This window comes from Bos grunniens, chromosome 4 (assembly GCF_055505025.1).
Source record: "Bos grunniens cultivar Pamir isolate PY7600 chromosome 4, Bosgru_T2T1.0, whole genome shotgun sequence".
NCBI classification, from domain to species: Eukaryota; Metazoa; Chordata; class Mammalia; order Artiodactyla; family Bovidae; genus Bos; species Bos grunniens.
In genome coordinates, this window is record NC_141168.1 from 110,191,010 (window position 1) to 110,203,987 (window position 12,978).

The 12,978-nt window shown below is 42.0% G+C and overlaps 1 protein-coding gene across 6 annotated transcripts in view; it reads left to right on the forward strand.

The window, feature by feature from the left end:
• The window catches only part of CDK6 (cyclin dependent kinase 6), a 251,474-nt gene that overhangs the window by 53,290 nt on the left and 185,206 nt on the right, over positions 1–12,978 (forward strand). The gene's annotated exons all lie outside the window — the stretch shown is intronic.

The window sequence follows — 12,978 nt, forward strand, 5'->3', positions numbered from 1 at the left end:
CAGGCAAGAACACTGGAGTGGGTTGCCATTTCCTTCTCCAGTGCATGAAAGTAGAAAGTGAAAGTGAAGTCTCTGAGTCTTGTCCGACTCTTAGCGACCCCATGGACTGCAGCCCACCAGGCTCCTCCATCCATGAGATTTTCCAGGCAAGAGTGCTGGAGTGGGGTGCCATTGCCTTCTCCAGAAATGACTGTATAGAACCAGATAATCTCCAAAGCTCACCGTACTTAAAAACTACATTATTCTGCCTTGCAGGACTTTTTTCTTTTTTGGCCAGTATAATGAGCATTGGAGTAATTTTAAGATATTTTGAGTTATTGTTGTTTCCCTTTTATTTCATGGTAACTCTTACTTTTGACCTGTTAGCCAGATATCAGAAAAGTAGTTTTATTTTTCCTAACTTCTTTTTTGTAGAGTTAATCCATCCATAATAGGGAAGATTGAAAATCACATACCTTTAGTGAGGCAGTAATGATGCATATTGGGTTTTTTTCCCCTACAGCAAAATTAAGAATTTAACATATTTAAGTTTTAAAACTACCTTTTCAGAATTGATGATCAGGATTGCCTTATTAATGTAGTGGAGCAGATGGAAAGAAAAATATAACTGATGGAAGGAAAAAAACTTGGTCAAGAAAAAAACTTATAATTCTTGTTTTTAAAATGGTGATTTTTTTTTCGTGTTAAAAATTGGTAATTCTCATTGTATTGGTAATAAAAATACAATGATATTCTCATTGTATGTAAAAACTGATAATTACCATTGTATTGACAAATAGAAAACACAATTCTGTAATTTTACCACCTAGAGAGCTAGCCATGTTATTAATAGCATCGTGATTTGTCTTTCTACTATTTTGTTTATATATGTAGAGTCATACTGTATGTATTCTTTTGAAGCCTGAATTTGTTTTTAATAACACCATTCTCCATCCCTGGGTTGGGAAGATCCCCTGGAGAAAGGCATGGCAACCCACTCCAGTATCCTTGCCTGGAGAATCCCATGGAGAGAGGAGCCTGGTGGGCTACGGTCCATGGGATCACAAAGAGCTGGATACAACTGAGTGACTGACACCTTCCATGTTCAAAAATATGAATCTGTATCATCATTTTAAGGACCACATGATATCTGTGTGTGTGTGTGTATCCAGATTACTCTTCTTAAAAGGTTTTTAAAATCAATTTTTACTCCCATAGTCATGTGGGTCCATTTTCACAAACCCTCACAAATGCTGTGCCCTTTTATCATTTAAACATTTTTGTTGCCCAGTTTGAGGGGCTTATAAATAGTGTATCACTAATGGTACCATTTATGTTTCTTTATTACTAATTTACCATTTTCTCCTGTGTTTCTGTTCCTTTATGTTTCCTTAAAAGGAACTGACTTCAGTGGTGGTTTTATGGGATAATAACCCAATCATCAGTATCTGAGTGAATTAGTGCTGGGAGAGATTTACTCACCTAGTAAGGATGTGATTAGGAAAGATATTTGGCTTATGGTATAGGTAAAATTTGGTTGTTGTTGTTGTTTTTTTTTCCCTAAAACCCAGCAGACAGTCTTCATCACAGACGGCTGCCTAGTTTTGGCTGATTCCTCGTTTTTCCTCAAGAGAGGCCCAGAGCTGAAGAACAGGGCTTTTACAGGTCAGAAACGGAGACAGAACTGAATGTTGAAAGCTGGCCAGAGTGTTCCTGCTCTCCTTGTGACTCGGGCCAGAGCTGCTCACTTTGCTTTCAAAATGATCGCTGCACTCCTATATTTTTGAGATCGAAATATATTTTTCGGGCTCTGTTGGGTGAATTACAGTGTGTCATTTTCTAACTAGACAAGGGAAGGACTCAAGAGATGAGAGTCTAGGAGATGAACAGTCTTCAGCTTTATTTTAATTTTCCGACACGTTTTTGTTTTTTCAGCCCAGGAGGTAACATATGGCCAAGCTAAGCAAGGACCCTTGAGAGCTGGCATTACCGCTGTATCTGTCAGCAATGGGTCTCATTTACCATAAGGAAGTGTCTGCCCCCAAAGGTGTGTTCCACACAGAGGTAGGCTTGCCTGGTGGTCAGCAGATCAGACTTGGAAACCAGGCAACCTGATTTCCAATCCCATCTCCACCACTTGGAGTGTCTGGGCCTTAGACAAGACTCTAAACCTCTCTATGACTGTTTCTTGAGATAGCCTCTGTGTGCGTGCTCAGTCGCTCAGTCGTGTCCGACCCCACGGACTATAGCCCACCAGGCTCCTCTGTCCGTGGGATTCTCCAGGCAAGAATACTGGAGTGGGTTGCCATGCCCTCCTCCTTCCCAACTCAGCTGTCAAACCTGCATCTTTCTTTGGCTAGCAGATGCTTTACCATGGAGCCACCTGGGAAGCCCAGAGATAGACTATGCATACCATCAAATTCACCCACAGATATAAATACAGTTTGGTTGTTCTTTAGGACGTTTACTGAGTTCTGCAGCCATCACCATGTTGTAATTTTAGAACATTTTATTACCCTAAAAAGAAACAGAAGTCATTCTTCATTCCTTCCACTCCTCCACCTCCACCACCCCCAGCCCTGTGTGCTAAGTTGCTTCGGTTGTATCCAACTCTTTGTGACCCCATGGACTGTAGCCCTCCAGGCTCCTCTGTCCATGGAATTCTCCAGGCAAGAGTAGTGGCGTGGGTTGCCATGCCCTCTTCTAGGAGTTCTTCCCGATCTAGGGATCCAACTCGCGTCTCTTGTGTCTCCTGCGTTGGCAGGTGGGTTCTTTACCACTAGTGCCACCTGGCAACCCCCAGCCCTAGGCAGCCACTCATCTCCTCTCTGTCTCTACGGATCTGCCTATTTTGGAGGTTTCACATAAAAGAAATTATGAAATATTTGGCCTTTTGTGATCGGTACCCTTCAGTGAGCATAATCTTGTTGATTCATGTCACAGCGTGTATCTGTACTTCATTCCTTTTATTACTAAATAATATTCTACTCTATGGATGATACCATGTTATATTTATCCATTTAGCAATCGATAGACACTTGGGTTGTTTCTGTTTGGGGCTGTTAGATGCTGCAGTGAACATTTGTGTACATACGTCTGTCTCTTCACCTATAAAAATGAGTACCATTTCATAGAGTTGTTATGAGGAACAAAAAAAGTGAAAATATGTAGAAGTGACTAGTGAGGAGCAAACTAACAGCAATTTGGGCTATCTTAACGGTAAATGGGATACTGTATACTGCTCTGTTCACATTCAAAATGAACATAAAATAATAGAATTCAGACTCCTTTCACAGTCCTCTAGCAAGCTGAGTGTGTGCAGTGCTATGCTTAGTCACTGCTCAGTCGTGTCTGACTTTGCATCCCCATGCATGGACTGTCGCCGGCCCAGCTCCTCTGTCCATGGGTTGGTAAATGGTGTTAATTTCTTTTTTTTTTTTTAATGTATTTATTACTTTATTTGGCTGTGCGGGATCTTAGTTGCTGCACTCAGGACTTGGATCGCAGTTGCAGCATGTGGGACCTTGACTTGCAGCCGGTGGGATCTAGTTCCCTGACTAGGGGTGAAACCCAGGCCCCTTGCGTTGGGAGCACAGAATCTTAGCCACTGGACCACCAGGGAAGGTCCAATGGTGTTTATTCTATTAGTAATCAAGACGTAAGCTCCGGGAGTTGGTGATGGACAGGGAAGCCTGATGTGCTGCAGTCCATGGGGTCGCAAAGAGTCGGACACGACTGAGCGACTGAACTGAACTGAATCAAGACGTAATGGTCCCTAATTTTCTTAGTCAGCAGGCTTCTTCTTTTTACAGAGTTGACTTTATGCTGTTGTTGACCGCAGGAAACTCTTTTGTATTGGAGCTGGCTGAAGCAAAAGTGTGAAAGTCATTATTATCTAGCCGCCTCTGTTTTTCTTTCTCTTGACTTTGGGGAGATGGTGATGCATGGTGACTCAGAATATTTTGCCTCTGCTACCATTCTCTTCCCTTTAAGAGATATAAAATAGGTTTCTATGATTTCCCTGTGTGTCTTAGCTTGTTTCCCTTAATAGCATATAGTGAGCATAACAGTGATGTTACTCCTTCATTCTTCTGTATGCCTTTCACTACATAAAATGCGTTAGGTTTGAAGGATTGTGCTTGAAATATGAGTGCCTCTGCTGTTTGCTATGGGCTTCCCAGGTAGTGCTAGTAGTAAAGAACCCACCTGCCAGTGCAGGAGACGTAAGAGACGCGAGTTCAATCCCTGGGTCAGGAAGATCCCTTGGAGGAGGGCATGGCAACCCACTCCAGTATTCTTGCCTGGAGAATCCCATGGACAGAGGAGGCTGATGGGTGACAATCCACGGGGTCGCAAAGAGTCAGATACGACTGAAACGACTAAGCACAGAACAGCACACAGAGTGCTTGCTAGAGGACTATGAAAGAAGTCTGAATTCTGTTATTTTATGTCCATTTCAGGAATTCATCTTGAATGTGAGCAAAGCAGTATACGGTATCCCATATACCCACTGCTGCTGCTAAGTCATTTCAGTCGTGTCCAACTCTTCGTGACCCCATGGACTGCAACCCACCAGGCTCCCCCATCCCTGGGATTCTCCAGGCAAGAATACTGGAGTGGGTTGCCATTTCCTTTTCCAATGCATGAGAGTGAAAAGTGAAAGTGAAGTCGTTCAGTCGTGCCTGACTCTTAGCAACCCCAGGGACTGCAGCCCACCAGGCTCCCTCCATCCATGGGATTTTCCAGGCAAGAATACTGGAGTGGGGTGCCATCGCCTTCTCCGATATACCCACTGAGACAGCCCGAATAGCTGATTTGGGGCCCAGCTTGTCGCACACCAGTGTTGCACTACTGGATGATAGCAGTGTCTCTCCATATACACACGTTTCACTTTTGCTCTAGTTGAAGTATTCACTGTACTGCAAGTCACATCTTGTAAACTTGCTCAGTCTGGGGGATCCCCATTTTATTTGTAAAACACTTTTTGATTAGTGTATGCAAAACTATAAACTCATAGATCCACGCTGCCAGTGTACATAGATAGAAGCAGAAACTAAAGATGAACGGGAAGAAAATGAACGGTGAGGCTTTCTTATGAACACGCTTTTTAAGGCTATAAAGAATAAAAATGATTTAGTAAGTGAAAAGTGTTTTCTTTGCATCCCCTTAACAGATAGTGGGAGCCTTCAGTGTAACTGTATAATCACAAAGGGGTTTCCCTCAATGGGGTTACTACTGATACGGTGTCCCTGTGCATTTCCACTTTTAGCAAGAGCTAGTGGAAGGGGGGTTGCTTAACTAAGGGTTTTAGGAGTACATATCTCTGAGCATTGGACTCATTCTTTAAATGAACTAAACTCAGTATCCTTGTATTATTACTTCACTTCCTCTTAACCAGCTGAGGCCTTTCTGATTCTAGGTTCCATATTCCTGTTTGCTATGAGCTTATCTGTCTTTCCTCCTTTATTTTTTCCTCCATAAAATGCCCGTGTGGGCAGACAAGGAACCATAGGAGGAATCCTGGGGAGAAGCTCCCAAGGAGCCATTACTTAGTCAACTCTGCTGCTGTCAATTACTCTCGCCTGGAGGGCACCCTCGTGGAGGACCCTCCTAAGGCAAATCGTCTCCCAGCAAATCAGTGAACTGGGGCAGTCACCTTACTGCTATGTTGCTGGTCAGTCCCTCGGTCGTGTCTGACTCTCTGTGACCCCATGGACTGCAGCACGCCAGTCTTCCCTGTCCTTCACTGTCTCCTGGAGTTTGTTCAAACTCATGTCCATTGAGTTGATGATGCCATCCGATCATCTCATCCTCTGTCACCCCCTTTGCCTCCTGCTTTCATTCTTCCCCAGCATCTTGAGCTTAATTCATTTTGTCTAATGTATAAGATGTATTTAAGGTCAGATATTGATGATTAAAGTCATTTAATTGTTTCAGAATGTTTATAGATGTCTTAGGACTTTTTAAAGTCGTATAAAACCCAACTCACACGGGATAAGCTCCAAAACAACATTACTAGCTCACGTAAGTAATGCCCAGGCTGGGCACAAATGGATCTATGTGCTTCACCGACGTCATCCAGGATCTCTTGCCTGTTATCTCCCCGCTCAGGCTTTCTTCAGTGTTGGCTGCATTCCACGGTGGGTGCCCTGAAGTGGTGGCAGAGACGGCCACCAGCAGCTGCAGGCTAATCACTTGCCAGTTTGGTAATCCCAGAATAAAGAGAGCTCTACTTTCCCAGAAGTTCTAGTAAAATTCCTTGGACCAATTCTCATGGTCCTGTCCATCCCTGAATCGAGTGTGGGCTAGAGATGGTTCCTCAGCAAAAAGTGACGGTATGGTTTCCAGAAGAGATAATGGATATTGGAAATTGAGACATCACAGACGTCTCTCTGTAGTGGGATGTAGAATGAATTTACTCTGATGTTGATGTTAAAGTTTCACATAGTATTTGTAGAACTAATACATAGCCATATACCACTACTTGAAGGTTTACAAGTTTACATGTTGGTTGTCTTCCCCGAAACTGGGTATGACACTCTTAAAAACGGAACCCATCTTAGATCTCTTGGAATCTCTAAAACCAAGTACAGTGCCTGCACATGGCAGGTACTGATAAATGTTTACAGATGCTGCTGAAATGGTGCTTTCCTTCTAGCAGTATGCTCATTATTGCTGGCAGCAAATACTTCTGGAATTACACCATTCAGTGCTGGTTGAGAATAAGCACACGTAGTCTATATTTAATGAGCAAAAGGAGAATACCCTGGCCAGTATCCCGTAGTGTAGCGCTGGTGGAATGTGCGAACATAAATTTGGTGCATGCAAGCTATAACCACAGAAGGTGCTCTGTGGACCATAGAGGAAGAGAGTAGAGATTTTTTTTTAATTTCTCAGTTCTGAAGACTGCCAATAGCTCAATAAAATTGTATTTAGCACTTTTAGGCAGTTGCGCCAGACATCTCACAGCTCTTAAATTGTTTGATGTCCAAACGTTCAAGAGTATGGAAAAAAAAGTGACAGGAAAAAAGTCCTCACAGAACTTCCTGTGACAGGTCAGAGTTTTAATCACAGCAAATAATGCAGATTTCCCTTTAATTATAACCACAATAGAAAGGCAGGGAATGTGTTTCCAGAACATGTTGTTTGGGAGACCTTTGTAAATTGTTAATCTTTGGAAATCCCAGACCTATTGGACATAATCCCATCCATTAGACGAAGACAACTTGCCTATGCAGTAGATCCAGAATAGAGAGTTAAGTGGAGAACACGAACAGGAAGCAGTCGCTCCGAATTCCAGTGGGTAGGAAGCAGAGTTAATTCGTGGAGATATTTTGTTGTGAGATGATTACATCACTAGGGCAGCTGGACAGCTGAGTGCGGCGCTGGACCGCAGTGCTTGCTCCCTGCCCTGCAGCTGGGGTGTCAGGACAGCAGAGACAGGGAGAGGATTGCTTTATGGGATGGTTAGGGGCTTGTCTGACTTAAATGTGAAATGATAATGACCTCTCTGCCTTTTTTTGGATCATGTTTCCTGCAGCTAAATTGCATTCATAGACTCAGTGAGGGCTCAAGAACCACTTTCCATTTCTGTTTTTTGAATATTCACTTGGATCACATTAAGCTAAGCCCTAATGGATAACTTTTGAATGGTAGTTCTCATTTCCTCTAGAAGTCATCTGAGATAGTTTGTTCATCTTCGACACAGTGTGATTATATTTCTCTTACAGCCCTGTAGTTATGCAATCGCTGAAATGGTATTTTTGTCAGTTTACTGAATAGCAAAGAGATTTTTTTTTTTAAAGGTTTAGAAAGCCTTGAGATGTTGATCAACACAAGAAATCAGACAGCTGAAGTTGTTTCCCAGGCTGTATGTTCAAGTGTTCAGACCTGTCTGGCCCTTTTGTTTTGCAAGTGTTAGGGGCTCTAGGCAGCCTGGCCACATTCCTTATTGATTTATATAAATATATTACAGATTGTTAACCTCCTGCCAAATACCAGGGATTTCAGTTCTTGTTTAGCTCAGTTGCTTTATGTGAGTCTGATCTGTTATATTAAAGCATCTATCTTCTCTTTATTGCTCACCAAAGTGATTACTATTTGCTTTGGGCTGATTCCAGATAGAGTCATTGTAGATGAGAAAGCATCCAAAATATTATGTTCTAAAATTCCTAAGATTAGTATTTATAACTGTTGATTCAAAGTGCATTTTCTACCCGTTATCACTAATGTACTGAAGGAGGAAACGGCAACCCACTCCAGTGTTCTTGCCTGGAGAATCCCATGGACAGAGGAGACTGGCAAGCTGTAGTCCATAGGGTCACAAAGAGTCAGGCAAGACTGAAGCGACTTAACACATAACCTAACATCACTAATGTAACTTAATTTTACTATGGTAGTGTTTACTAAACAGTCAAGTCAGGCTTCCCAGCTGGTGCTAGTGGTAAAGAACCTGCCTGACAATGCAGGAGACATAAGAGATGTGGGTTCAGTCCCTGGGTTGGGAAGTTCACCTGCAGTAGGCCACGGCCACCCACTGCAGTAACCTTGCCTGGAGAACCCCATGGACAGAGGAGCCTGGCGGGCTACAGTCCACAGGGTCACAAACAGTCTGACAAAACCAAAGTGACTGAGCACTCAAGCACTCAAACAATTAAGTCAGACTAAATTTCACGTTTAATATAGAGTCAGTTCCGTTCAGTCGCTCATTCGTGTCCAACTCTGCGACCCCATGAACTGCAGCATGCCAGGCCTCCCTGTACATCACCAACTCCCGGAGTTCACCCAAACCCATGTCGATCAAGTCGGTGATGCCATCCAACCATCTCATCCTCTGTTGTGCCCTTCTCCTCCTGCCCTCAATCTTTCCCAGCATCAGGGTCTTTTCCAGTGAGTCAGCTCTTCGCATCAGGTGCCCAAAGTATTGGAGTTTCAGCTTCAGCATCAGTCCTTCCAATGAACACCCAGGACTGATCTCCTTTAGGATGGACTGGTTGGATCTCCTTGCAGTCCAAGGGACTCTCAAGAGTCTTCTCCAACACCACAGTTCAAAAACATCAATTCTTTGGCACTCAGCTTTCTTTATAGTCCAACTCTCATGTCCATACGTGACCACTGGAAAAACCATAGCCTTGACTAGACGGACCTTTGTTGGCAAAGTAATATCTCTGCTTTTCAATATGTAGTCTAGGTTGGTCATAACTTTCCTTCCAAGGAGTAAGCATCTTTTAATTTCATTGCTGCAGTCACCATCTGCAATGATTGTGATTTTGGAGCCCAGAAAGATAAAGTCAGCCACTGTTTCCACTGTTTCCCCATCTATTTGCCATGAAGTGATGGGACCGGATGCCATGATCTTAGTTTTCTGAATGTTGAGCTTTAAGCCAACTTTTTCACTCTCCTCTTTCACTTTCATCAAGAGGCTCTAGTTCTTCTTCACTTTCTGCCATAAGGGTGGTGTCATCTGCATATCTGAGGTTATTGATATTTCTCCCGGCAATCTTGATTCCAGCTTGTGCTTCTTCCAGCCCAGCGTTTCTCATGATGTACTCTGCATAGAAGTTAAATCAGCAGGGTGACAATATGCAGCCTTGACGTACTCCTTTTCCTATTTGGAACCAGTCTGTTGTTCCATGTCCAGTTCTAACTGTTGCTTCCTGACCTGCATACAGGTTTCTCAAGAGGCAGGTGAGGTGGTCTGGTATTCCAATCTCTTTCAGAATTTTCAACAGTTTATTGTGATCTACACAGTCAAAAGCTTTGGTATAGTCAATAAAACAAAAATCGATGTTTTTCTGGAACTCTCTTGCTTTTTTGATGATCCAGCAGATGTTCGCAATTTGATCTCTGGTTCCTCTGCCTTTTCTAAAACCAGCTTGAACATCTGGAAGTTCACGGTTCACGTCTTGCTGAAGCCTGGCTTGGAGAATATATATAGAGAGTAATATTTCCCAAATGCCTTCTGTGGATTACTGAGTCTGCAGGATGTTGGTGGCCAGCACTGGAGTGCAAAGCTTACAGGTTCTTCTAGGACTTTACTGCTCTCGATGCCACCTTGGAAGCTCTAAGGAAACAGTAATAGGCTCCATTTCCCAAGTGAAATTAGTATATTATTATTATTAATATTATTATTATTCATAGTATCAAGTGAAATTTATCTTAAAAAATAAAAATAACTGTCTCCTTGAACCAGCATGAGCCACTTCTACTGAGCACCCTTCTTTTCATAGCCTAGAAGATACATAAGTATATACATTAAAAGTTATACAATAATATTCTACTTTGTGTCTCTTTAAATATGTCTCTTTTAAAACTCCACTTTTAAAAATATTGCCAGTGAAAATTAGCGCCTTTTCTCCATGGCTTATCATTAGGGGCAGTTAGCAGCGACCCTAGGGAGCTCACACTTGGATATCACAGGTGCCTCAGGCAGCAAGAGTGAATCTTGAGAAATTGCAGAGTGCTATAACTTTGAGAAAAATAACTTGGGTGGGTTAGATGTGATTCTTGCATTGTGACACACGGAGTGTTTAAAAACGGTTTCAGTGCGATGAAGCAACGTAGCATATAGCCAGGGGTGTTAGGTAACTAACAACGGTTTGGGAGCAGGTGACCCTTTGGTTTTGCAGTGTTTTATGATCACTTCATTCTCTAGTTATGTCCCTGTCAATTTTTTTTTCCTTTTGAAAATTACTAAAATGTCTGATGTATACAGAGCATAAATGCAGTAAGAACTGAAGTTAGTTACTAGATCTTTACTGACTGGAGGCAGTGATAAGCAATGTATTTTTATTAAGGAAAAGTATTATTGATGATAGAAAGCATTTTGAAAGTAATGTGTAAGAAGCATAGCTGTAATGATGCAGTTCTCATGTTTGTATCTGATTTTAATACAGGCCATTTTTGGTTCACTGCTGTTTTATTTTATCACAAAAATAGAAGCAACTAACATAAAGAAGCTTGGTGATTGTGGAACAAAAAAGTAAAGCTGTCAAAGAATATGGGTTTAATGGGAAGAAGATGATTCAAAAGAGCCTGTGAATAAGTGGTAGTTACCTCAAATTACCATATTCAAAGAAGTGTTTTCATAAACTTCCCAGGTCAGATCCATTGTTCAGCGTCTGACTCTTGGTGACCCAATGGATTACAACACGCCAGGATTCCCTGTCCTTCACTATCTTCCAGAGTTTGCTCAAACTGATGTCCATCGAATTGGTGATGCCATCCAACCATCTCATCTTCTGTCACCCCTTTCTCCTCCTGTCCTCAATCTTTCCCATCCTCAGGGTCTTTTCCAGGGAGTCAACTCTTCGCATCAGGTGGCCAAAGTATTGGAGCTTCAGCTTTGGCATCTGTCCTTCCAATGAATATTCAGAGTAGATTTCCTTTAAGGTCGACTGGTTTGATTCATGAATGATAGCAATCATATTTTTCACAGTACGGCATGCATATGATTTATGGCACTATTTGTAATACATTTGTTAATTAGGGGTTTTTACTTTATCAGAATCATTTTTTCAGAATAAGTCACATTCAGTTCAGTTCAGGTCAGTTGCTCAGTCGTGTCCGACTCTTTGCGACCCCATGAATTGCAGCACGCCAGGCCTCCCTGTCCATCACCAACTCCCAGAGTTCACCCAAATTCATGTCCATCGAGTCGGTAATGCCATCCAGCCATCTCATCCTCTGTTGTCCCCTTCTTGTCCTGACCCCAATCCCTCCCAGCATCAGAGTCTTTTCCAATGAGTCAACTGTTTGCATGAGGTGGCCAAAGTATTGGAGTTTCAGCTTTAGCATCAGTCCTTCCAGTGAACACCCAGGACTGATCTCCTTTAGAATGGACTGGTTGGATCTCCTTGCAGTCCAAGGGACTCTCAAGAGTCTTCTCCAACACCACAGTTCAAAACCTTCAATTCTTCGGTGCTCAGCTTTCTTCACAGTCCAACTTTCACATCCATACATGACCACCGGAAAAACCATAGCCTTGACTAGACGGACCTTTGTTGGCAAAGTAACGTCTCTGCTTTTGAATATGCTATCTAGGTTGGTCATAACTTTCCTTCCAAGGAATAAGCATCTTTTAATTTCATGGCTGCAATCACCATCTGCAGTGATTTTTGGAGTCCAGAAAAATAAGGTCAGCCACTGTTTCCACTGTTTCCCCATCTATTTCCCATAAAGTGATGGGACCAGATGCCATGATCTTTGTCTTTTGAATGTTGATCTTTAAGCCAACTTTTTCACTCTCCTCTTTCACTTTCATCAAGAGGTTTTTTAGTTCCTCTTCACTTTCTGCCATAAGGGTGGTGTCATGATATTCAAACACTTTAGAAATTTAGAAGTTAATTTTATAAGTAAATGATTAAAAAAACTTAGAATGTTTGAAAGTAGACAAAGTAGGGAAGAAATTTGGTTGATCTTAATTGATTTTACTGGAGTTAGAGAACTCACCCCAGGCTACCCAGAATTAAAAAGTAGTTTGGATCTGGCTATGAAGTATATGTGTGGTTGTTGGTGGTGCTCACTCCATCTGATTTAACTTAATTATAGTGTTTAAAGTTTACTTTAGATTTAGAGAGAAGTACCAAAGATTGTGGAGCCCATCGATTGCAGAAATGCAGTAGAGTGGCATGGTGAACCAGCTAGGCATTAAAAATTTAAGTGGTAATGTACAAAGTGGCTAATTATGAGTCAACCCTGCATTTTAGTACTTGGGTTACACACACATTTATAGTTAATTTCTTTGAAGAAAGTGTTGTTTCATTTTAAAACTTGAAAGAAAATAATAGAATAGAATTTTTATTAGCCTTTTCTTAGTATTTATATTACATTCTTGTCCTGAAATTTATTTCCAGCTTGTTTATGTGTGGTGTGTTTAATTCTTTATATGTTTGGTGAGCATCTCATGTCCTCCCCTGCCCCCCCCCCCAACAATGATGTCCTTTGATTGTTGAAACTAAAGGAGGATCAGTCCTTTGGCTTGAAAATTCTTTTGATTAC